The sequence below is a fragment of the Furipterus horrens genome, unplaced genomic scaffold (genome assembly GCF_987537825.1).
Source record: "Furipterus horrens unplaced genomic scaffold, mFurHor1.1.pri manual_scaffold_9, whole genome shotgun sequence".
In the NCBI taxonomy this organism is placed as follows: Eukaryota; Metazoa; Chordata; class Mammalia; order Chiroptera; family Furipteridae; genus Furipterus; species Furipterus horrens.
Window position 1 is genome coordinate 59,555,996 of NW_028327179.1, and position 27,093 is coordinate 59,583,088.

Consider the following 27,093-nt stretch of genomic DNA (forward strand, 5'->3'; position numbering starts at 1 on the left):
GCCTAACACTTGATTGTCTTTCAACCATGGTCAGACTGGCCAAAGAACTTCAATAAGTGGCTGAAGAATGGGACCCCTGTATGGTTCATTCATTGCAGTTTGCAAATTCAATTGACAATGCCATGTCAGTTTACAAAAACATTCTCAATCAGAAGAAGAAGCAACACCAGCAACTCCCCATAACTATGTTCATCACTCAAATGAAGAGGTCGATTACGCCTATGCCTTTAGTGGAAGTTGAAGTTACGGACGAGGCCGAAGATACTACTGCACCACCTGAAGAAGTGCCTATAGAAGAACTGTAATGCTCTTCTTTGCTATGCAGTACATTCATCTCATCTTTATCCTCTTCATCATTATCAGTACTGCACTGCTAATTCATCATCTTTATCATTCAAATTGTAGTATACTTCACTGGTGAGTACCCATATAAAATTTTACAGTACTGTATATGTATGTTGTTAAAATTACATAGGTTTAAGGGTGTAGAATATGTTTAAGAACATAAGTAGTGTTTTTAAAAGTGTGTAAAAGCTTAATAATGTAGTGGGAAGGGTTAATAAGGGACTGGGAATGGTTGATAAGTGTGTGGGAAGGGTTTATAAAGCCTTAAAATATATGTAAATACTAAAATAAATCTAAATACTAAAATAAATGTAAGGTCCTTACTTCGCGGATTTTCACTTATCGCGGAGAGTCTAGAATGTAATATCCGCGATAAGTGAAGGAATACTGTGTAATATTTTTTAATGTATTGCTGTGTTCGGTTTGCTAGTATTTTTTTTTTTGAGGATTATTTTAGTCTATACTCAAAGGAATATTGGTCTGTAATTTTCTTGTTATGTCTTGTCTGGTTTTGGTTTCAGAGCAATATTGACTTTCTATAATGAGTTTAAAACTCAACTATTGAGTTTGCCTCATATGTGTATATGTATAATTTTTCAAAAATTAGTGAATAGGTGAAAGGGGAAGAAATATACTTTTATTATGTGCCCTATATTTTTATATATGACTTTACTGGTGTTCTTTTTTTAAAAATATTGACTCATAGATCTTCCTTTATTTTGTCTTGTAAGCCAGTTTATTAGTACAAATTCTCTCAGCTTTTGTTCATTTGGGAATATTCATCTACATTTTTGAAAGATAATTTTGCTGTATATGAGATTATTAATTGACTTTTTTTGTTTATTTCAAAACTTCAAAATGCTCAATACATCATACATTGCTGCATGGCCCACGTTTCTGATGAGAAGTCAGATGCCAGTTTTATTGGTGCTCCATTTTTGTTTTGAGTAGTTTTTATCTTGATTTCAAGATTTTCTTTTTGCCACTGGTTTTCAGCATTTTGTCTAAGATATATCTGGGTGTGGATCTCTTTAAATTTTTTCTACTTGGAGCTCTCTGAACATCTTTGATGTGTTGATTGTTTTCATCAAATTTGGGAAACTTTCAGCTGTTACTTATTTAATTGGTTTTCTACTACTTTCTTTCTCTCCTCTTCTCTGGTATTCTCATTATGCCTATGTTGGCAAACTTAATGGTAGCACATTTTTCTATGAGTCCCTATTTTAAAACCTTTTCCTCTTTGTTTTTTAGATTGCATTATTGCTATCAATTTATCTTCAAGTTTACTGATTCTTTTTTCAGTTCAAATTTACTTTTTAGCCTCTAGTGAATATTTTATTTTACTTATTGTACTTTTCAAGTCCAGAATTTTTATTTGTTTCCTTTAAAATAATGTATTTCTCTTTATTGATACTCTCTGCCTGGCAAGATATTTTTATCATTCCTCCCTGTAATTCATTAAGCATTTTTTGTGTGTTCCTGTAACCGAGCAAACTGGGGCTCGGCCATGTGGTGTTGTGACACATGCCCTAAAAACTCATGTTGAAGAAAACAGGTTTTTATTTACAGGATTCCAATATCAGTGGGGCTGAGAGCACACCTGGTCAGAACCCTCCTCTCTCACAAGACCCAGCACTTCCCTTGCTCCCCAAAAGACTATATGCCAAGATCATGCACAAAAGTTCCCCATATCTTTATATGTTCTTAAGCCAGCTGCACAAACAGATCTCCATTCTCTTTAGAATGTGCACTTGTGGGTTTCAGAGTCACTGTCCTCTCACAGCAGCTCTCTCCTTTAGGATCTAAGGTATGCTGTCCTCTGCCTCCATGTAGTGGCTCACGTAAATATGTGCCATGTTACACTGGATTATGGTGGAGTACAGGGAGGCACATGTCTCAAGAGAGTGGCTTCTCTGTTCATCCTTCAGAGAAGGAGAAGTCTGTAGTTCAGCATTCCCAGTCCCAGTGCAGCTCCAAGCATCTCCCACGAATCCATGCTTGGTTAGACAGATCCCTGCACAGCTCCATCAGCTCTGCTGTGGTCTTCTCCTTCATACTTCACACCTTGAAGCCAACTCCTGTCTATGCCCTTTCAGACGATGTGGCTCCTCCTTGCACCTTTTCAGCCTGCATGGATTCATCATTGTGGCAGATCCCATTCTATACTTTTTCATATCACATGCCAGCTATACCCTTCTTTCTCAGGCCACCCTTATTTTAAATGCTCAGCCTGGAGCTTCCTATATCTGGCCTCTCCTATGATGTGCTACTTTTGCCAGTTCTCCCATATTTTTTACCTTCTTTCAGCTGCCATCTTTAGTCAGGGCAAGAGTTCCCTGTGACACAGGGTCATCTGCCTCCCATGGTTATGTCATGAGCCACTATGCACTCTCAGAGGCATGTACACCTTCTGCTCTGGGCGTCAGTCCTTTCTGTTCAAAAAAGGCACAGCTACTAACTTGCCATTGTTAAGCAAAGTACATTTTAAACACTGTATCATCCTCTTTCCTCTTTCCCCAACCAAGGAATGTGGTGAATATTTCAGTTGAACCCCAACTCGGCACCCCATTACATTCTGAACATACTTACAAGGTTATTTTGAAGTCTTTATTCAATAAGCCTGATGTCTGGGTACTCTTACAAGCAGTTTCTATTTTCTATGTTTTTCCTTACATATCAATCACATTTTCATGTTCCTTTGCATGTCTCATCACTTTTTTTGAAAATTGGACATTTTAGATAACATACTGTAGCAACTTTGGATAAGGATTCCCCCACCACTCCTCTGCAATGTTTGATTCTATTTTCTTGTTTAGTTGTTTAATGGCTTTTCTGGGCTGATTTAGTGAAGTATCTCCCAACTCCCAGTGTTTGATGCATATAATGTTTCCATTTAGAGGGTATAGCTTCAAGCATATGAAGAGTTACCTTAGAATTACAGTGGTTTCAGCAGAGCTCTCTGAGTTTTCCCGGTCTCTCCATTAAATTGTTTGTCTCTGTTGATATAACATGCATCTGTTAGACTCCATTAAGACAGGTTGTTTTTAGCAATCCCCTTGAGCATAAATAGTTCTACAGTCTGATCAACTAAATGATTAGTCCTCCTTTGCAGGGATTGATTTCGAGGCCAGTCTTTGTGGTTTGTACTGACTCCAGGATGGGTCTACTTAACTTTCTTTTCCTGTGGGCCCCCAGTTTACTTTTTCTTTCTTTTTTTTTTGCTTTTATATAGCTATTAGTCTCCAAACCTCCATTGCTTTTGAGAGCATCCTTAGTCATGAACTTTTCCACACTCTTTTCAAATATAGTCAGTTTGAGGGGGAAACAACTCTTGTGTTTTCTGTTATTAGTTCTTTCTTCTCTCCCTGGACAAAATTTCAGGAATTTCTCTGGAGCTGTAGGCAGGGACAGTGGTGACTTCTTTCAGAGTGGCACCCCTGCTTTATGAGCAGGGCAGTGGGTGGGCGTGGTGGTTTCTGGTCTTTGTGTTTTGCCTTTCTTAGTATGGAGCCTATCTTCTATGAGCAAGATGAGACAAAAGTACTATGATCTCAATATCTGTGGCCTCCCCTACCTAGGGTAGACCCTCTGTTCTGTGAGTCAGTGGTAGGTGGAAGGATACAGCCCACTAACAGTTCTTGCCTGAAATAGAGACTCTGCAATACTGAATTGTGGGGGGGGGGCAAAAATGAGAGATGCTGTTGATCCTCACCGTCTGGAGATATACTGTAGCCCTTGGCTGGGAGCTGGGTGGATAGGGAGCCTTATGTTCTTGAATGTACCCACTTGGAGCTGATCTTAGAGGTTGCAAAGAAAGGGGGGTTGGTGAATGGCGTGGTTTGTGGGTCAAGTGCCACAGACTTTTACTGTTCTTATTGAGATTTAGTAAACATGTCTTCCTTTGCTGTATGCCCTTAGGATAATTTAAACAAATTTCAAATCATTGTTTTTAACGATAATTTTCACCAGCTATGATTGATTTACTGAGAAGTGGATTCATGGAGCTCCTTATGTCATTGTTATGAGGTCTCCAGACACCTCCCAGACAACACCCTATCCCTACTTTAGGTGTTTAAAAATGTTTTTTAATGCTCTCCCGAGGATATCTTCTATTGATTTTTTTTAGTGAGAAAGGAAAATAGAGAAAAAGAGAAACATTGCTTGGTAGCTTCCCATACAGGCCCAAACCAGGGATCAAACCCACAACCTAGGTATGTGCCCTGACTAGAGATTGAACCCATACTTTTGGTGTATGAGATGACACTCCAACCAACTGAGCCAACTCATCCAGGGCACACTAGGTAAATTTTTTAAGTGCATTTTGCTATATGTGGAAGCCAGGGTGGGAAAAGACTGAATATTATATAATTCCATTTGTATAACTTTCCAGGAGAGGCAGAAATATAGAGTTAGAAAACAGATGAACTTCTGGTTAAGATGGTGGTGTAGATAAACATGGCTTGCCTCCTTTCACAACCACATCAAAATTACAACCAGGCTATAGAACAATAATCATTCAGAATTGTCAGAAATCAAGCTGTACAAAGACCTACAACTATCTGAGGAGTGAGGGGTCCCAGCCCCACACCAAGCTCCCCAGCACAGAGCTCCAGTGCCAGGAAAAGAAGCCCCCATTATTTCTGGCTGTAAAAACAAGCAGATATTAAAGCTGAGAAAGACAGAAACTGCTGGAATCTCATGCAGTTCCTCTTAAAGGGTCTGTGCACAGACTAACTTGGACTCATTCCCTCTGAGCTCAAGCACAGGGACAGCAGATTGAAAGGCATCAGAGACATATGGTGAGGAACTGAATTGTTCAGCATCAGGTTGAGAGATGAGAGGCAGCTTTCTCCACTTTCTCCCAGACAGAAGTGATGGCAGAGGCTATTGTTCCTTTTCTGAGCCCCACTGTCACAGAACAACAGAGCCAGCAGGAGGGTGCCATATGTGTGACTCCATCAACTGGAATCACACTATTTTCCCAATACTGGTGATTCCCTAAAGCCATGCCCCACCCATTTTGGAGGCCCACCCAAGATGTTCCCAGGATCTTTTCCATATGAATCGCTTATCTTGGCTTATGTTTCAGATTTGCCTAAATTCTCTGAATCAAGTAGCATCTGGCTTCAGTGAACCCCATACCTCTTGCTAAGTTACCCCAGGCTTGGCACTAGTAGCAGGAGTCCTTGGTGCATAGCTTGGCCTCACCAGGGCACCCCCAAGCCCAGCACATAGTAGCGATCTGCAGATTACTTTGTAGTTTATGCTGTGAGACCCAGTAAAGAACACAGTCAGTGGCTGACCTTGGATGTGCCAACAGCAATCAAGGCTCAACTACAGCAGGAAAGTCATGATGGGCATACCTTTAGTACCCAGCCTATGGAGGCTGTACCACTAAACCCTACAGTACACCTACTATATTAGGCCACTATATCAAGCCTGGGAAATGTAGCAGCTCTACCTAATATATACAAATAAACACAGGGAGGCTGCCAAAATGAGGAGACAAAGAAACATGACTCACATGAAAGAAGAGAATAAAACTCCAGAAAAAGAACTAAACAAAATGGAGACAAGCAATCCATTAGATGCAGAGTTCAAAATCATGGTTATAAGTATGCACAATAACTTAGTGAGGACTTCGATAGCATAAAAAATCCAAAAACAAAAAACAAAACAAACAAACAAAAAAAGAACGATACAGTAACTGAGTTAAAGAACAATTTACAGGGAATCGATAGTAGACTGGGTAAAGCTGAGAATCAGATCAGCAATTTGGAATATAAGGAAGTAAACAAGAACCAATCAGAACAACAAGAAAAAATATTCCAAAAATAAGGGTAGTGTAAGGAACCTCTGGAACAATTTCAAGCATCCCAATATTACCATCATGGGGATGCTGGAAGGAGAATAGAGAAACTAAGAAACTGGAAAGCTATTTGAAAACATAATGACAGAAAACTTCCCTGACTTGGTGAAGTAAATAGACATGCAATTCCAGGAAGCACAGAGTCCCAAAAAAGATGAACCCAAAAGGCCTACTCCAAGACACATTATAATTAAAATGCCAAAGATTCAAGATAAAGAGAGAATCTTAAAAGCATCAAGAGAAAAGCAGTTAGTTATCTACAAAGAAGATTTTCAGCTGATTTCTTAAAAGAAACTTTGCAGGCTAGAAGGGATTGGCAAGAAAAATTCAAAGTGATGAAAGCAAGGACCTGCAATGAAGATCACTCTACCAAGCAAAGCTATCATTTAGAATGGAAGAATAGATGAAGTGTTTCCCAGACAAGGAAAAGCTAAAGGACTTCATTACCACCAAACCAGGATAATATGAAGTGTTAAAGGATCTTCTTTAAGATCAAAATATGAGCAATAAAATGGCAAAAAACAACAACACAAAAAACATATCAACAATTGATTCTAAAAAGCAAAATAAACAAGCAGAGCAGAAACAGAATCATAGATACAGAGAACATTTTGAAGGTTGCCAGATAGAAAGGAAGTTAGGGGGAATGAGTAAAAAAGGTGAAGGTATTAAGAAGTACAAGTTGGACTGATTTCCAAAATATATAAAGAGCTGATATGACTCAACATCAAGAAAACAAACAACCCAATTAAAAAATGGGCAAAGGACCTGAACAAACACTTCTCCAAAGAGGACATACAGAAGGTCCATAGACACATGAAAAAATGCTCAACATCATTAGCCATCAGGGAGATGCAAATAAAAACCACAATGACATACCATTTTACACCAGTCAGAATGGCCACCATCAACAAATCAACAAACAACAAGTGCTGGCGAGGACGTGGAGAAACGGGAACCCTACTGCACTGTTGGTGGGAATGCAGACTGGTGCAGCCACTATGGAAAACAGTATGGAATTACCTCAAAAGATTAAAAATGGAACTACCTTTGGAACCAGCGACTCCACTACTAGGATTATACCCGAATAATCTTAAAACACCAATTCAAAAGAACTTAGGCACCCCTATGTTCATTGCAGCACTGTTTACAATAGCTAAGTGCTGGAAACAACCTAAGTGCCCATCTGTAGATGAGTGGATCAAAAAACTGTAGTACATTTACACAATGGAATACTATGTAGCAGAAAGAAAGAAGGAACTCCTCCATTTGCAACAACATGGATGGAACTAGAAAGAATTTTGCTTAGTGAAATAAGCCAGGCAAAGAAAGAAAAATACCATATGATATCACCTAATACAGGAAACTAAAGAACAACACAAACAAAAGAACTAAATAGAACAAAGAGCAGAATAGCAGTCAATAGGGGGGAGGGAGAGAAGGGGGATAAGTAAGGGAAGGGTTTAGGCAAAGAACATATATAAATGACTCATGGACATGGACAACGGGGAGGGATATGATTGCGGGAGAGGGGGTGGGTTGGGTGGGGGAGAGAAATGGGGAGAAAAGGGGACAACTGTAATTGAAAAACCAAAAAGAAAAAAAAAAGTACAAATTGGTAGTTATGAAATAGTCATGGGGGTGTAAAATACAGCACAAGAATATTCATGGCCCATGGACATGGACAATGCTGTGGGGATTGCCTGAGGGAGTGGGAAGAGCCTGGTAGAGGGGTACATGGGGATAAACTGGAACAACTGTAAGAGCATAAACACTGAAATATAATTAAAAATAATGGGAAGTGAAGGTAAAGAAAGAATAAAGCAATAAATTATTTTTCTTTATCTTTTGCTGAGCAAAAAAAGAAAACAGATTAGTGGTTGATAGTGGTTAAGAGTGGGGGAAGTACAGCAAATCTTGGGGGTGATTGATTTGTCCTGTATGGCACTATGATGTTCAATACAGAACTTAATGCATTTGTCAAAACCCATGCAACTCTATACTATAAAGGGTATGTATATTAATAAAAAAGTCAACCAGGATGTCAAGAAACCTCAAGGTGCAATCTAAACTGTGACTAATTAATGGCATAACTACGTTGAACAGAGTAGGGCGAAAAGGAGCTGACCCAGGTAGCTTTTGAAAGTGGTTTTTTTTTTTTTTTTTAATAAGTAAATTCTGTTTTTTTAAGTATATTTTATTGATTATATTGTTACAATAGTTACAATTTTTTCCCCTTTGCACCCCTCCGCCCAGCACCCCCTTCTCTGACAATCCCCTCCCCAAGTCCATGCCCATGGTTTACCCTTTCATATATTCTTCTTCTTTTTTTTAAAAAATAATTAATTAATTAGTTAAAGATTTTAACAATAAAAAATAACAATCCCTCCCTCTCAGACTTAAGACCCTTTACAATCTTATAAAGGACAATGGACAAAGGTCTCGAGCTCCTCTAGTTGCTTCAAGCTGGACATGGTCGTCGTCCTACCTACCCTTGGGTCAAGAAATCCCTAATAAGAGTGGGGGTGTGGAGGGGAGGGTGGCCTTCCCACAAGGGGAAGGATCGTGCAGACTCCAGGTTGGTTGGCTGTCTCTGGACAACAGCATGGTTGGTTTAACAGGCTGGCATCCTTGTTGTATTCTGGGGGCAACAGGGTTAAAGGACATCATTCAATCCGTAACCACTAGATGACAAAAGACAGGTATTAATTTTTCAATGTCCCACATTAGGGAAAAGAAGGGCTTCTTTGGAGGAAGGTATGCCAGGTACATCTCACCTGTCCAAAACCCTTTTGCCCATTATACTTAGTTTGGACTGAGGGAAATATTTTAGGTTTCCCCCCTCTCAGGCCTCTGGGCTCTTTCTGTCCAAGCCATTACGATAGAAAAGAGAAACCAGTTTTAAAGTGAAGCCCACAGACCACCCCGTTCTTCACCAACCCAGCCACTTAGTTCAGCCAAACCATTGCGTCTCAGGAGGCAGCAATGCAGACAGGATTAAGGGAGGCCTATACGTACAGACAATCACTCAGGTAATGAGATCGTAGGCTTATGCCCTTTGAAAACAGAAAACACATGTTAATTTATGTAACATAACCCACACACAAGTTTATAGATCTGTAGGACTGTCTTATCGGAAAGACATCCAGTTGCAAGGCATTTGACATTCTTCTTGCCTGTAAATTAAACATCTTTGATAATGCCACAGACATAGTTTAACTTTCAAATGAAAACAAATTTTAAAAGAAAAGAAACTTTAAAGACGGTTAGCTGCATTACTTTATAGTCTACCACTGGGCATTGTGGTCTTCCTTGAATCATGATTTTTCTCCCTAAGATTACCCTCCTTGTCATTAAAGGGACTGCATTAAGTTCGTTCTTAATTTATCCTGTTCATTTGCATAAACACAGCAAGAGCAGCAAATGATCACTTATGATCTTTAGTTCTGCTTTGCTGGAACTTACACAAGGAACATTTAAGGGTGACCTTCAGTCTGCCCTTCAGGGCACAGAAGCTGAGCCACATACCTGGCATTTAGCCTTGCCTGTAAACACCTGTCTTTTCCAGGTCCTCCTGGTTTTCCATTGTGCCTTAAGGTCCCTTCTAGCTATCTTTCAGGAAAACAACCTTCGTTCCTTCCCTGGAAAGATTGCTATGGACCGTTCATCCATCCAAGGTACCAGACCTTTTATCTCGTGGACTTTTATTACCTTTGAAAGTCATTCCCAGTTGCTCAGGGCTTTTTGGTAACAACCAAAGCCCAAGCATGTCTCCTTTAGGCATGACATTCCAGTCAAAGTCTTAGTCAAAAAATCGTTATTAACAACTGGTTTTATTAGTTTTATGCAAAGAAACTTAGGTCATTACTTACTTCTTTAGAATGCCAAATTCTGGAGGGATCAGATAGGGAGAAAATATATACAGTGTGAAGGAAAATCCTTGTCCTTCTAGTATTCACTGAACTTGCATTTCTATTCTTTATATTTTTATTTTTCTCCCCACTAAAAATTTTTCTGTTTGTTTGTTTTTCCATTACAGATGTCTCACTTTTTTCCCCCTCTTGCTTCTCTGCACCCTGTCCCTCCCTTCTCCCACATTCAGTCCCCACCCAGCTGTCCATGTCCATGGGTCATTTATACATGTTCTTTGACTAGACCCTTCCCCTTCTTACCACTTCTCTCCCTCCCATCTCCCCCTTTGTTACTGTTAGTTTATTCCTCATTTACATACCTCTGGTTCAATTTTGCTCATTTGTTTGTGTTGTTCATTAGTTTCCTTTAACAGGTGATAGCATAAGGTAATTTTCTTTTGTTGCCTGGCTTATTTTGCTAAGCATAATTCTCTCTAGTTCCAATCATGTTGTTGCAAATGGTAGAAGTTCCTTCTTTCTTTCAGTACTTATTCATTGTCATTTTCCCCCTTTGTACTCGTGTTCCTCTCTGTCTCTCTCTGTTTCTTCATCTTCTTAAAGCAGACCCTTTAGCATCTCTTGCAATGCTGGTTTGGTGGAGATGTATTCTTTTAACGTTCTTTTGTCTTGGAAACTCCTTATTTCACCTTACATTTTGAATGAGAGCCTTGCTGGGTAGAGTATTCTTGGTTGTAGGCCTTTGTTTTTCATTGCTTGGGATATATTTTGCCATTCCCTTCTGGCTTGTAGTGTTTCTGCTGAGAAGTCTGATGATAGCCTTATTGGAGTTCCCTTGTATGTTATTAGTTGTTTCTCTCTTGCTGCTTTTAGGATTCTCTCTTTGTCTTTGAATGTTGCCATTTTAATTATGATGTGTCTTGAAGTGGGCCTGTTGGGGTTCATCTTCATTGGGACTCTCTGTGCTTCCTGGACTTGCATGATTCTTTCTCTCTTCATGTTAGGGAAGTTTTCTGTCATTAGTTTTTCAAAGAGGTTTTCTATCCCTTGCTCTTCTTCTTCTCCTTCTGAAATTCCTATGATACGGATATTATTACGTTTCATGTGTCCTGCAGCTGTCTTAGAGCCTCTTCAGTCTTGTTCAGCCTTTTTTCATTTTGTTGCACTGTCTGTGGGTTTTTGTCTACATTGTCCTCCAGCTCGCTGATCCGATTTTCTGCTTCCTCTAGCCTGTTTTTAATTCCTTCTACTGTGTTCTTCAATTCAGAGATCGTATTCTTCATTTCCTCCTGGCTCTTATTGATAGCTTCCATATCCTTTTTGATGCTGGTATAATTCTCAGTAAGTTCCTTATAGTTCTTCTGGAGTTCACTATAGTTTTTCTGGAGTTCTTTGTAGCTTCCGCTGAGCTCATTGAGCTTCTCCACAATACATGCTTTCAATTCCATATCTGATAGTTGGCTCCGCTCTATTTCATTTAGCACTCTTTCTGGGGACTCTGCCTTTCCTTTCGATGGGGGCTTGTGTCTCTGTCTCCCCATTTTTGTGACTCCTATTGTTTGTTGGTGCTTCTTAGAATGATCTGCACTTCCTGGATCTGCCCCTGGTGGTGTCAGATCCTGTACCAGTCTGGGCCTAGGCAGCCTGTTGGAGACTTCCAGGGATCTACTGCCTTTGTCTGTCTCCTTTAGTTGATAATCTATTCAATCTGTGATTAGCCGTCAGGCTTAAGGACCGTGGGTGTGGCAGCTTAATTCCTGTAGCCAGGGCCTTTGCTTCCCCTCAAGCTGACGCCTGAAAGTGGTTTTTTGACTGGATACTGTAAGGCTAAATACAAAAATTACCACACCAAAATAGTGTATTCTAGTTGATTTTGTTTTTCAAATGGGCTTTTATTTTGAATTATCAAACTTTACATGGAAGATGATGCTGTATTGCAAGTATCCTGTTTCTCAATAAACATTTATGCACTAATTTAAGCATTCACTAGTGGATTTTGCCTACAGTAATTACTACTGTGATATTCTATGGTAATTTTCTATTTACTTCATTTCTTCTACATTTATTACTACTTCTCCAAATAAAACTTGTCCTTTATCCCCACTTATTTATTTACTCATTTGTTATGTCAGTATGAACAAATGAGTATTTGTTATATTATTTGAGTTGTGATTCAAATGAATTGTTTTTTGCTGTTGTTTTAGTCACCATCATTATTATTCATAATCCTGAATTAGATCCTGGTATAGAAAAAGGACATTGGTGGGAAAGTTGCTGAAATCCAAATAAAGTCTATGGTTTACTAAATAGAATTGTACTACCATTAGTTTCTTAGTTTTGACAATTCTACCATGTTTACATAACCAGTTAGAATTAGGAGAAGTGAGGTAAAGAGTACATAGGAACTCTTTGTAACTATTTTCAAATCTTCTGTATGTTTGAAATTATTTAAAATAAACAATTTTAAAAGCACTGCAAAAGAGAAATTTGAAGATGCAATCGTAGATACATAAAAAAATTTTGGGGATAAGAATAGGAAAAGATTGAGAAAATGTTGAAAGCATATTTTGAATTAAATCTATGAAATAAATGGACAGACAAGTAAGTAGATTGTATAATAAAATTATTGTGACAGGGACAATTCATAAAAGATAAGACAGGCTATTGATAAGTTTATTAGCTTATAACTTTAAATAAACAAAGCTTATTTTTACTTAATGATTTGAATGGATTTTCCTTCTAGTAGAGGAACTTACATTGCCAAGACATTCAGTGTGAATTAGAATAATTTACAAGTGTCCAATAAACTTCAGCTTTGTTGAAAAACTCATTCAACTCTACATTCATTCCAGGTACTAAGTAAATGACAGAGTCATCAATTGCATTTGACTGTTATACTATATGATGCTTTGGAATCTGAACTATTCTTCAGAAGACAAAGCTGAATAGCTTCTAATTTTTAAGTTTGGAAGACTATGAGATAAACAATGGGGAATTGGCTTAATTATTACACACATAAAAAAATAAAAAAGAGGTAATATGGAATTTTTATATGAGCTGGAAGAAAAAGCGATATCCAAATAAGAGTTGATATCCAAATAAGAGTTGATATCCAATTTATCTTTAGGGGATACTAATAGATGTTTCCTAGGCATATGGAATAAAAACAAAATAATAAAATACACAAAACTCACAATATCCTCACAATACTACAATATCTACAATTTTTAACAAAGAGCATTGAATATAATTAGAATGGTTAAAAATGAGACAGATAAAAAAATCTGGTGACTATTAAGTTAAGCTTCTAGGGGCTTTTATAGTTTAGAGGAAATTTGGGTGAGAAAATCTGGATTTCAATCCAGTAATCTTCAGTATGTCCATCCCAATAAATCTCAGCTTTGTGATTTATGAAATGATGATAATATTGATTTCTCAAGGTTATCATGAGATCAGATGAAATAATGAATGTGAAAGAAATTTGGTAAACTATTAGTCATTATATTTTAAAGAAAATATTGTAAAACATAAACAACTAGGACTCTTAGGTCATTTGTTCAGTAGAAAGAAGAACAGAATGAATTACTGGGTATGGACAAACCAAATTTGCAATGAAAGAGTTGCCATTCCATCTCTGCTCTCATTTCTGTAATACTTCTGGTTTGTAGACAAAGTATCACAGGTGATATAACTTGACTTGGGCTTTATTTTTCTCATAAATTGGTAGCACATTCACCTGCCATTGCAGAGTCACTGAAGAAGGTGTGTACTACTGCAATTCAGATGCAGGAGAAAGGATGGAAATGTTTAAAAGCAATACCTCATACAGTTATCTTACATATTGGTGGTATAGTTTCTAAAATTTTGATTCTAAAACAAGATTTCAACCCAAAGGTAGTAAATAATTTTGTTGCAAGTGTGGCTAAAGGATTTAAAATATCTGGAATTTTCCTGCACTGATGAATACAGGTTAAAAGGACCCCTAGATTATGAAAAATATGATAAAAGCAAAACTAGATGTGGTCAGGTTAGAAGCAAAATGCTCCTTTCACTTATTCCATGTTTAAATGGGGTATATGTAAATTTATTGTTACAGAGTCTTTAAGATCAAGTAGTGTTGTTACTATTTTAAGTATTTCATATCATGACTTTCTTCTTTTGTTCTCTCCCTCCCTTCCTCCCTCTTGCCTTTCTTTCTTCCCTCCCTATCTTCTCTTTCCTTACTAGTCAAGTAAATGGCTTTTGGAATCAGATAGAGATTGCTGTCTCTGTCACTAGTTATGTGATCTTGAACACGTTACTTATTTCTAAACCTTGGTTTCCTCAATTATGAAATAACTATAATGTTGGCAATCACACAGTCATTGTAATGATTAAATGAAATGATGTAAATATTGCTTACTACAGTATCTGGTACATAATAATCCCTTCGTAAATGTAAGCTATTATCATAATTACTACTATTGTCACTGTTAATTACTATTTGTTGAGTACTACCTATGTATCATTCACCGTCTCTGGGTGAGTTCACAAATCTTTTAATAATTCAAGCAATTCTGTAAATAGATACCCTTAGAAATTCTCCTTTATCAGGGAACTTGGAGAATATATTGGACCTAGTACTTATTTGCTCTTCTCATCCAGTCTTTGCATACTTCTTTCATATGTACATCACATTAACACAATGTTCCTTTCACCCCTCCATCTCTCTGTTTTGTTCACTTCCTTCTGGTCTTCTTTTGGTTGCCACCCTTTATCTCCCATCTCCTTGTCTTTTCATTTTGTCTACCATGACATTCTTCTTGCAACTCCTTAGAGGATCTATTGAAATTTGGTTGCTATCTTCACTTTTCATTTGAAACTTCTCTTTTAAGGTGAAAAGTGACTTCCAATTAGGCGTTGTTTTTTGGTTTTGTGTGTGTGTGCGTGTGTGTGTGTGTCTTTGCCTCATACCTTGGTCTATGCAACTATTTGCAGTATTGACCTTGATGAAGACCATCAGATTTAAAAACTCTTTAAAAAATGTGTTGATAGTGTAATTATATCTTTTCTCTGGCTTCTGTTCTTTTTCCTTCTTTTAGAGACACTGTAGAATAGCGACAGGTGTGTAAGCCAGTATCAAACAGATGTGAGGTAGGATCCTTGCTCTTCTAGTTTCTATTTTGTACTTGGGACAAGTTACTGAACTTCCCTAAAATTGCCAAACCTTCCTTGCTTCCCTTGTCCTAATTGTAAGATATTCCTCCCCTCTGAATAGGTAGTGTGAAGATATTTGTGTTCTGTGTTCATGTTCATTAATAGCTGTCAATAATTAGGCAGACAAAATAACACATTTTTTATGGATGTTAGTAAGTCTCTTTTTCAGCCACCCTAGTGTTTGTTCAATAGGTCTATGTACAAAGTAGCCATTGTACAGGGATAAAGGTTATGGGTGGGCTCAACAACATAGATCACTCCCCACTGAAGCTGATCTGATTGTCTTTACTGATTAGTATCTACCCTACCAAGAGTAGAGGCCAATACTGCGACATTGTTATGGTTCCATTACCTGGGGGTATGAGTCAGCTACTCAGTTGTAGGTTGATTATATCGGACCCCTTCCATTATGGAGTTGGCATGATTTGTCCACCCCGAAATTGACATGTAATTCTGATATGCATTTGTTTTCCCTGCTCACAGTTCTCAAAAGAAGCACCATCCATAGACTCATGGAAAGTACTATCCATTACCAAGATATTCTGATATTGTTACTAATCAAGAAACTCATTTCACAACAAAAAATATGACTAATAGACAGGTGGAATGAGGACAACATTCTGGAATGATAGGGTTCTATCTTACAGGATGCAGTATATGCTTTGAATTAGAGCCCTATATAGGGTGCTGTATCACTTTGGATTTAAATATCAAAAAGTTACGAATGGCTCCTTTTAGTGTAAAATTGAATAGCATATTGTCAGAAGTTTTGCTTCTCTCTCTCTCCACAAATTGAAGCTTGTCTAGTTTGGTGGTTTTATTTCCTAAGGAAAGAGTGCCTCTACCTGGGGATGCAGTAATGATTTATTGAATGAAGATGAGATTGTCATTTGACTGTTTTGGGATCTCATGCTTCTAAAGAAATAGGCAACAAAAGTGCTTACTGCTGACTGGGATAATTGATCTTGATTACCAAGGGAAAATAGCGGTAGTACTTCACAATGGGGCCTAAAACCCAGAGCAATCTCTTGGACACCTATTACTACTTCCCTGTCTAGTAGTAAAAGTTAAAGGAAAACTACACCAAAACAGGATTGAGACATTTCAGGAATGAAGGTTTAGCTTACCTCACTGGATAAGAATAGTGACCTGCTGAAGTTGTGGACTGAGGGCAGAAGAAACTTGGAATAGATAGTGAAAGAAGGAAATTATAAATATCAGTGACGGCTTCATGGCCATTTGCATAAATAAAGACTGAAGCAGCTATGTATATTTTACTCCTTGTTAGTTTGTTTTGTTTCTATGGATATACATGTATATATGTGTGTACATATTAATTTTCTACTATCTCCACCATTTTATAGTTTTTTTGTTGTTGTTTAGTTTTATTTCATAATCATAAACTTAACTCTGCAATCCAGCTAGACTTTGAAGGGGTAAGGAAAATATGGAACCCAATGAACTGTGGTGAGAGCACGAAGATTACATAAAATTCCAAGCAGAGAGGGGTGAAGGGGTGCTCTCCTGAGCTACAGAAGGAATGGTCTGGTGGTTAAGATAAAACCCACGTCAAATGTATTAGAGTTGTCCTCAGTCAGTAATGGTAATCTTCTTGCTGGTCTTGCCATTCCTGGACCCACAGCGCTCCATGGCTGTCACAACACCCATGCCGCCTTTCACCTGGCCAAAGACCACATGCTTGCCATCCAGCCACTCGGTCTTGGCTGTGCAGATGAAGAACTGGGAACCGTTTGTGTTGGGTCCAGCATTTGCCATGGACAAGATGCCAGGACCTGTGTGCTTCAGGATGAAATTCTCATCATCAAATTTCTCCCCGTAGATGGACTTGCCGCCTGTGCCATTGTGCCATGTGAAGTCCCCACCCTGGCACATAAATCCTAGAATAATTCTGTGAAAGCAGGAAACTTTATAACCAAATCCTTTCTCCCCAGTGCTCAGAACACGAAAGTTTTCTGCCGTCTTTGGGACTTTGTCTGCAAACAGCCCGAAGGAGACGTGGCCCAAGGGCTCGCTGTCTGCAGCGATGTCAAAGAACACGATGGGGTTGACCATGGCTGGATGCGGGAATATCCGGGGCGGCAGCAACAACGGTGTCTGCTAGGCTATTTTATAGTTTTTAGAAATTATTTTCCATGAAGTAACTGCACAGGGGTGGATATCATGACTTGAAATTTTGACTCTACTGATTTTGAAGAGAGGAAGTCTTCATTTGTACTGAGAATAGTTGTGTCTTACTAAGTGGAACATAGAGTTGTGTTGTTTATGAAAGGGTAGTCGTCAAAGGGGCAGACCAGGGACTAAGTTGTTTCTCAGCTGCATATCCATCCTTTTATATTCTGCTTTGTGATGTTGGAATTGGGATTCTAAACCACACTTCTGCTTTGCCACCGTACTTCTTGCTTGAATCTAACAGAGGAGGCACTAGAGGGAGCAGTAGAGTAGAAAGAGGAAGAAGTCTTTCTTCCCACGTACTCTATTCTTTGTGCTTCCTGTGTGCTTCCTTCATCACTCCAGCAGCACTTCTTCACCCCAGCAGCAGCAGTTCTGTTATGTGGCAGTAGTTGAATCAGGTTTGAAGTTTTAACAGCACTTGCAGAATTAACTTCAAAATATCTTTTCTCAGATAAACCAGATCTAACTGGCCGGCAACACCTTACCCTCAGACATCTGAGTTTTAGCTCTACAGCTTCTTCCTCTAAGGTTCCTGGTTTAATAATTTTAGTATTTTCTATTGTTTCCACCTGTCCTAAGAGTAGTAACTGCTCCTATATTTGCTACCTTTATAATACTTTAAACACATCTTTTTATCTCTTCCATTACTTAACAATGTTAGTAGAGAATTCTTTTTATTAGGTTGCCTTTGACAGAGAAATGGTATATATTTTTAAATTTTCATTTATTTATTGTTTTTATATTAAGCTGTCCCACTTTCTCCTCCATTTCTCCCCCCTCATACTACCAACCCTTTCTCCCACAGTCAATCCCCACCCTGTTGTCCATGTCCATGATCATTTATACTACTTCTTTGAATAGAACCATCCACTTCTTACTCCCTTTCTTCCTCTCCCCGCTCCCCTCTGGTCACTGTTAGTCTGCTCCTTGTTTACATGCCTCTGCTTCAGTTTTGCTTGTTTGCTGTGTTGTTCATTATTTTCCTGTATTAGTTGATATTATATGATATTGGTCCTTTGTTGCCTGGCTTATTTCGCTAAGCATAATTCTCTCTAGTTCCATCCATGTTGTCGCAAATGGTAGGAGTTCTTTCTTTCTTCTGCAGAGGCCTGGGTTAATTTCTGGACTCTCTATTCTGTTCCATTGATCTATATGTCTGTTCTTATGCCAGTACCAGAGTATTTTGATTACATTGGCCTTGTAGTATAATTTGATGTCAGGTATTGTGATTCCTCCTATTGAATTCTTGTCTCAAGATTGCTGTGGCTGTTCAAACTCTTTTTTGGTTCCAGATAAATTTTTGAAGTATTTGTTTTAGGTCTGTGAAATACACTGCTGGTATTTTATTAGGGATTGCATTGTATCTATAAATTGTTTGGGGTTGTATGGGCATTTTAATGATGTTGATTCTTCCCATCCATGAACATGGTATATGCTTCCATTTATTTGTATCTTCCTTAATTTATTTATTCAGAGTTATGCAGTTTTCTGAGTACAAGTCTTTTACCTCTTTGGTTAAATTTATTCTTAGTTACTTTATTTTTCTGGTTGCTATAGTAAGTGGGATATTTTGTCTAGTTTCTATCTCTGATGTTTTGTTGTTGGTGTATAGAAATGCCTTTGATTTCTGAATATGGACCTTGTACCCTGCTATTTTCCAAATTCACTTATTAGGGTGATAAGTTTTTTGTGGAGTCTATAGGGTTTTTATGTACCCTATCATGTCATCTGCTAATAATGACAGTTTTACTTTTTTCCAATTTGGATGCCTTTTATTTCTTTTTCTTGTCTGATTGCTGTGGCTAGAACTTCCAATACTTTGTTGAAAAGGAGTGGAGAGAGTGGACATCCTTGTCTTGTTCCTGATCTCATGGGGAATGCTTTAAGTTTTTGTCCATTGAGTACTAAATGTTGGCTTCAGGTTTCTCGTATATGGCCTTTATTATGTTGAGATATGCTCCCTCTATTCCCATTTTGCTGAGTGTTTTCATCATAAATGGGTGTTGTACTTTATCAAATGCCTTTTTGGAATCTATTGATATGATCATGTGGTTTTTGTCTTACATTTTGTTTATGTGGTATATTACATTTATTGATTTGCGAATATTTAACAATCCTTGCATCCCTGGGATGAATCCCCCTTGATCATGATGTATGATCTTTTTAATATGTTGCTGGAGCCGGTTTACCAATATTCTGTTTAGGATTTTAGCATTTATGTTCATCAGTGATATTGGCCTGTAGTTTTTTTCTTTGTTGTGTCTTGACTTTGTTTTGGAATTAGGAGAATACTTGTTTCATAGAAAGTGTTTAGGAGTCTTCCCTCTTCTTGGGTTTTTTGGAATAGTTTGAGAAAGGTAGGTGTTAGTTCTTCCCTAAATGTTATGTAAAATTCACCTGTGAAGCTGTCTGGTCCAGGACTTTTGTGTGCCGGGAGTTTTTTTAATTATTGTTTCAATATTATTATTTGTTTTTGGTCTATTCATGCTTTCTGCTTCTTCTGATTTACTGTTGGAAGATTATATGTTTCTAGAAATTTGTTCATTTTTTCTAGGTTGTCAGGGTTCTTGCCATATAGTTGTTTGTAGTAATTTCTTACAATCCTTTGTATTTCTGTGATATCGGTCATGGTATCTTCTCTTTAGTTTCTGATTTTGTTTATTTGGGTTGTCTCTTTTTTTCTTGATGAGCCTAGCTAAAGGCTTGTCAATATTGTTTATCTTTTCAAAGAACCAGCTCCTACTTATTTTTTATACTAGAAAATTTATTATTATTGTTATATTTTAATATGCTTTATTGATTATGCTATTACAGTTGTCCCAATTTCTTTTCCTTTTGTTCCCCTCCCCCCAGTGACTCCCCTCCCTCCAGTTCTTCCCCCACTTAGTCCATGTCCATTGGTTGTGCATATAGTTCTTCTCAACATTTTCCTATGTACTTCACTCCCTCCTACTGTTTCTTAATTCCTCTACCATCTCCCTCCTTTTCCCCTTCCCCCTCTCCACTCACCTCCTCCCAAAATGTTCCCCATGCCTGTAGTTCTTTTCCTTCTCTCGTGGCCTACTTAGTCTGCCTTCGTTTCAATTCTCTAGCTTCTGCTGTTGGTTGTTGTGATACAGTTTTCATTTTTGCGTTCATAGTTTTGATCCTCCTTCTCCTAAACAAGTCCCTTTAACATTACATATAACAGTGGTTTGGATCTGATGAACTCCTTCAGTTTTACTTTGTCCTGGAAGCACTTTCTCTGCCCTTCTATTCTGAATGACAGCTTTGTTGGATAGAGTAATTGTGGTTGTAGGTTTTTGCTTTTCATTACTTTGAATATTTCTTGCCAGCAGAATTTCTTTTGAAAAATCAGCTGATAGTCTTATTGGGACCCCTTTGTACATAATTCTCTTCTTTTCTCTTGCTGCCTTTAAGATTCTCTCTTTATCCTTAATTTTTGACATTTTGATTATAATATGTCTTTGTGTGGTTCTCCCTGGGTCCAGTATTTTTGGAACTCTCTGTGCTTCCTGGACCTTTAAGTCTATTTCCTTCCCCAAGTTAGGGAAGTTCTGCTTCATTATTTTTTCACATAATTATTCAGTTTATTGTTCTTATTCTTCACCTTCTGCCAGCCCTATGATTCAGATGTTGGCCCACTCATAGCTGTCTGATAAGTTTCTGAACCTCTCATGTTCCTCACCTTCATATCCTCTTTCTGCACTGGTTGACTGTTTATTTCTTCCCTGTGCTCTGATTTGTTGATTTGATCCTTGGGTGTCTTGCCCTCACCACTAGTGTCGTGTGTGTTTTTGTTCATTTCAGCAGGACTAGCCTTCATTACTTCCTCATCTTGTTTAAGATCTGCTGTTAGATCTGTAAGCATTTTTATTACCAAAGTTCTGAACTGAGCCTCAGAAAGATTTCCTATCTACTGCACCACTAGATTAGATAGTTGCTGTCTGCTCAGCTGCGTCACTGGGATATCTACCATGATCTGTGCCATCCTGACTGTTTAGTGTTTACCTTTGCTTCCTGGGCAGGGCTCTCTCACCTCCTATAGGAGGCAGAGCCCCATGTACTCCTCACAACCAGTGACCCATCTCACCATGCTGTGGTATTTTCTGTGAGGGTGGGGATCCGAAATGGCTTTCTGCAGTACATTCTCTGCTGAGATCCCGGGAGCCTCCTCCTTCACCCCCACCCCCTCTGGGCTTCACAGGCAAAATCAATGGAGATCTGCTTTCTCCGACTTTGGAATCGCAAGCTGATGGGTCTGGTCTTCAGTCAGGGGTGCTCCTCAGGCTCTTCTCGCCTCCCCCTAAATATAGGTGTCTGTGGTTACAGCTGTCCTGCTGCCGTCACTGCTGCTGCTGTGGACAGCACAGGTTGAACTCTCCTCCCTGGCTTTGCTCTTCCTACCTGTCCAGATGAGCACCACTTCTTTATAAGTTCATATGTTGGACTTCAATTTATTTTCTAGAACTTCTGGTTATTTCTGGTATTGCTGTTGTTGTATTCCTTCTTAGTTGTGGAGGGAGATGGAATGTGTCAGTCTAGGCCTCCATCTTGGCCCGAAGTCTCCTGTGTTTGTTTGCTTCCGTGTCCCCAGGAGAACTGTCACTCCTACTATGATGTAAGAGGCCAAGTCTTTGGTATTCGTCAGTAATGGGTGACCTGTTTCACCATGTTGTGGCACTATATGCGGGGTAGGAGTCCGAGAAGAAACAATGCTGCTTACCCAGCACTCCATCCTTTTCCAGACACTTCTTCCACTTCCGCACTGGACTGGCGCCCCTCTAGCTGCTGCTCTGGCCATCGTTCCCAGAGTGGGTGGGTCTGCAGATTTTCTAGGTCTGTGGGAGCCTTTTAAATAAGAAGACTCTGCTGAGAGGCCAGCAGTTTATGCCTCCATCTCAACCCCCACTGGTTTGCACAGTCAAAAGCAATGAGGCTTGATTTTCCCCGGTGCTGGGACAGTGAGCTTCGCGGTCTGATTAGGAGCTGGGAACCCTCCCCAGTGTTCTTCCTGACTTTTTAAAATGTTTAACTGCACTTTCCACTGGTCTGCTGCTTTTGCCACTGCTGCCATTACCACACTATGTCCTCTCTGCCTTGGCTTCGCCCCTTCTACCTGTCTGGATGAGTATTTCTTCTTTATATCTTTGTTTGCTGAACTTCCAAGCAGTTTGATTTTCTGGAACTTCTGGTTGTTTCTAGTTTTGAGGTAGTTGTATTCCTTCTTAGTTGTGGAGGGAAACGCAACATGTCTGTCTATGCCTCCATCTTGGCTGAAAGTCCCAGCTCCTACTTTTGTTGATCTTTTGAATTATTTGTTTAGTCTCTATGTCAGTTAATTCTGCTCTGATCTTGATGATTTCCTTCCTTTTACTTTCCCTGGGTCTTTTTGTTGTTGTTTTTCTGTTTCTTGTAGCTATAGGGTTAGATATTTTATTTGCGATTCTTCTATCCTTTTTAGGTTGGCCTGTATTGCTATGAACTTTCTTCTCAGGACTGCTTTTGCTGTTTCCCATAAGTTTTGGGCTGTTGTGTGTTTATTATCATTAGTTTCCAGAAACTTTTGATGTCTTCCTTGATGTCATTGTTAACCCATTAATTATTAAATAGCATGTTATTCATTCTCCATGAATTTGAATGTTTTTGAGTTTTTTCCTTGAGGCTGATTTCTAGTTTCAAGGCATTGTGATCTGAGAATATGCTTGATAGAATTTCAATTTTCTTGAATTTGTTGAAGTTTGTTTTGTGCCCTAGCATGTGGTTTATCTTTGAAAATGTCCCATGTGCATTTGAAAACAATGTATATTTTGCTTCTTTGGGGTGAAATGTTCTATAAATATCAATTAAGTCCATTTCATCTAGTGTGTTTTTCAATGCCTCAATATCCTTGTTGTTCATTTGCTTCAAAGATCTGTCCATTTTTGACAATGGGGTGTTAAAATCCCCTACTATGAGTGTGTTGCTGTTGATATGTTTTTTGTAGTCTTCCAATATTTTCCTTATATATTTTGGTGCACCTATGTTGCGTGCATATATGTTTACCAGGGTTACATCTTTTTTTTTTAAGTATATTTTATTGATTATGTTGTTATAATAGTTCCAATTTTTTTACCCCTTTGCTCCTCTCTGCCAAGTATTCCCCTTCGCTCCAGCAATCCCACCCTCCTTAGTTCATGTCCATGGGTCATGCACATAAGTTCTTTGGCTTCACCCTTTCCTATATTATTCTTAACTTCCCTCTGTCTATTTTGTACCAACCAATTATACTTCTTAATCCCTGCACCATATCTCCACTTCTCTCCCTCCCCACTCCCAGCTGATAACCCTCCAAATGATCCCCATACCTATGATTCTCTTCCTATTCTGGTTTGCTTAGTTGGATTTTGTTTTTATTTTTTAGATTCAGTTGTTGATAGTTGTGAGTTTATTGTCATTTTAATGTTCATAGTTTTGATCTTCTTTTTCTTAAGTAAGTCCCTTTGACATTTCATATAATAATGGGTTAGTGATGATGACCTCCTTTAGCTTTACCTTGTCTGGTAATCACTTCATCTGCCCTTCCATTCTAAATGACAGCTTTGCTGGATAGAGTAATCCTGGTTGCGGGTTGCCTTTCATCGCATTGAATACTGCTTGCCAGTCCCTTCCTTCCTGCAAAGTGTCCTCTGAGAAATCAGCTGATAGTCCTATAGGCACCCTCTGTAGGCATATCTCTGCCTCTCTCTTGCTGCCCCCAGTACTTTCTCTTTATCTTTCACCCTATGCATCTCAATCATGATGTATCTTGGTGTGGACCCCTCTGGGTCCAGGTCGCTCAGGACCCTCCGTGCTTCCCAGATCTCTATGTCCATCTCCCTCACAAAATTTGGGAAGTTTTCCTCATTTTTTTCAATTCTTGCTTCCTCATTCTGAGCTGGTTGACTGTTTTTTTCTTCCTTATGTTCCAACTCATTGATTTGAACCCTGGTTTCCTTCCCTTTACCATTGGTTTTGTGTGGATCTTACTTCATTTCACTTAGCATAGCCTTCACTTCTTCCCTTATGCGTCTGCCATACTCAAGCATATCTGTCAAGCCTGTGAACATCTTTATCACCAGTGTTTTGAATTCTATGTCTGTTAGGTCGTCTACCTCCTCACCTGTTAGGTTGGCTATCTCCTCATCGCTTAGTTCTCCCACTGGAACCTTGATCCGTTTCCCCTTTTGGACCATACTTCTCTGTCTCCTCATTCTGACAGGCTCCTGTATTTGTTTGCCTCCACATCCCAGGTAGATCTGTCGCTCCTGTTATATTTAAGGGGCGGAGCCTTAGGTATTCATCAGTACAGGGTGACCAGTTTCACCACGTTGTGGCACTGCCCAGGACTTGTCCCTTTACCAGGCACCTCTCCCATTTTTCTATGGGACTGGTGCTTCTCTAGCTGCTGCCTTGGCCATCATTTCCAGAGTGGTTGGGTCTGCGGACATTCTAGGACTGTGGGGGCCCTTTAAAGAAGTGGATTCTGCTGAGAAACTGGCAGGTTCTGCCTCCACACCAATCCCCACTGGTCTGCACAGTCAGAAGCAATGAGGCTTGATTTTCCTCGGTGCTGGGACCATGAGCTATACGGTCTGGTCAGGAGCTGGGAGTGCTCCCCAGGTGTTACTCCTGACTTTTAAAAACGTGTGACTATGCTTTCCGCTAGACTGCTGCTGCTGCTGCTGCTGATGCCACCACCACTCCGCATCCTCTCCGCCCTGGCTCTGCCCCTCCTACCTGTCTGGATGAGTATTGCTTCTTTATATCTCTGTTTGCTGGACTTCATGCAGTTTGATTTTCTGGAACTTCTGGTTGTTTCTAGTTTTGAGGTAGTTGTATTTCTTCTTAGTTGTGGAGGGAAATGCAGCATGTCTGTCTATGCCTCCATCTTGGCCGGAAGTCCGTGATTACATCTTCTTGATGGATTGTTCCCTTAAGTATTATAAAATGTCATTCTTTGTCTCTTTTTATGGCCTTTGCTGTGAAATCTGTTTTGTCTGATATAAGTATTGCTATCCCCCTTTTCTTTCATGTCCATTTGCTTTTAATACTTTTTTCCATCCCTTCACTTTCAGTCTGTCTAAATCTTATGTTTTGAGTTGTGTGTCTTGTAGACAGCATATATGTGGGTCATGCTTCCGTATCCATTGTGCTACCCTATGTTTTTTGATTAGAGCATATAATTCATTTACATTTAAGGTTATTATTGACAGGTATTTATTCATTTCCCTTTGTACCTGTGTTCTTCTCACTCTCTCTTTTTCTTCTTTTTCTTATAGCATTACCTTTAGGATCTCTTGCAATGCTGCTTTGGTGGAAATGTATTCTTTCTGTCTTACTTTGTCTGGGAAACTCCTTATTTCACCTTCCACTTTGAAGGAGAGTCTTGCTGGAAGAGTATTCTTAGTTGTAGGCCTTTGATTTTCATTGCTTGAAATATTTTTTTGTTATTCCCTTCTGGCTTGTAGTGTTTCTGTTGATAAATCAGTTGATAGCCTTATCGGAGCTCCCTTGTATCTTATTTGCTGTTTTTCTCTTGCCATTTTTAGGATTCTCTTTTTGTCTTTGAATGTTGCCATTTTAATTATGAAGTGCCTTAGAGTAGGCCTTTTTGGGTTCATCTTTATTGAGACCCTCTGTTCTCCCTGGACTTGCATGATTTTTTCTCTCATGAAGTTAGGAAAATTTTCTCTCATTACTTTTTCAGTCAGGTTTTCTATCCCTTGCTCCTCTTCTTTTTCTTTTATCCCTATGATTCTAATTTTTCATCTCATGTTGTTCTGCAGTTCTTTTAAACCCTCTTCACACTTTTTCAGTCTTTTTTCATTTTGTTGCATTGTTTGTTTATATTTTTCTACGTTGTCCTCTAACTCACTGAACCAGTCCTCTGCTTCATTTAATCTACTTTTGATTGATTCTATGTTGTTCAATACAAAAATTGTATTCTTCATTTATTCCTTGTTCTTGTTGATATTTTATATGTCCTTTTTTATAATGGTGTAGTTTCACTAGTTCCTTATATCTTCCCTGGAGTTCTTTATAGTTCCCCTGGAGTTTTTTATGGTTTTCTTTAAGTTTGTCAAGTTCATTGAGCTTCCTCATTGCTATTGTTTTAAATTCCATGTCTGATAGCTTGCTTGCTTCTGTGTCATCTATCCTTCCTTCTGGGAATCCTTTCTTTTTGGTGGAGTGTTGTTTTTGTTTGGTGTGGTGTTATTCCACCTCCCCTTTTTAGGCACTGGTCTTGTTTCTGTTCTTAGATTGATCTACTTTTATTTCCCGCCTTTATATAGTGAACTTCTTGTATACAGTTGTTGAGCTGCTGTCTCCAGTTGACGCCACTTGGAGGGGAGCTATCTAACGCCACTTGGAGGGGAGCTCTCTGCTTAAGTGATTTCTCCCATAGCACTTGGGATGCTTCTGTATTGGGACCTAATCTGCTGATCTCCCAGCTCTTTCTCAAGACCCAGAACCCGAAACTTATTACAAAGTGCCTCTAGTTCATTTCACTGTCCTTTGTCCTCAGCCAGAGGCGAGTGCCTTCCCTCATGAAGGCCAGGGGCGGGTTGACCCATTGCACACTGGGGTGGGTGGGTCCAA

General features: G+C 38.9%; 1 protein-coding gene and 1 pseudogene across 1 annotated transcript in view; one reads left to right on the forward strand and one right to left on the reverse strand.

Moving 5' to 3' along the window:
* SUGCT (succinyl-CoA:glutarate-CoA transferase) overlaps nucleotides 1-27,093 on the forward strand; it is a 1,282,463-nt gene that overhangs the window by 705,763 nt on the left and 549,607 nt on the right. The gene's annotated exons all lie outside the window — the stretch shown is intronic.
* On the reverse strand, nucleotides 16,776-17,352 carry LOC150001834 (peptidyl-prolyl cis-trans isomerase A pseudogene; annotated as a pseudogene).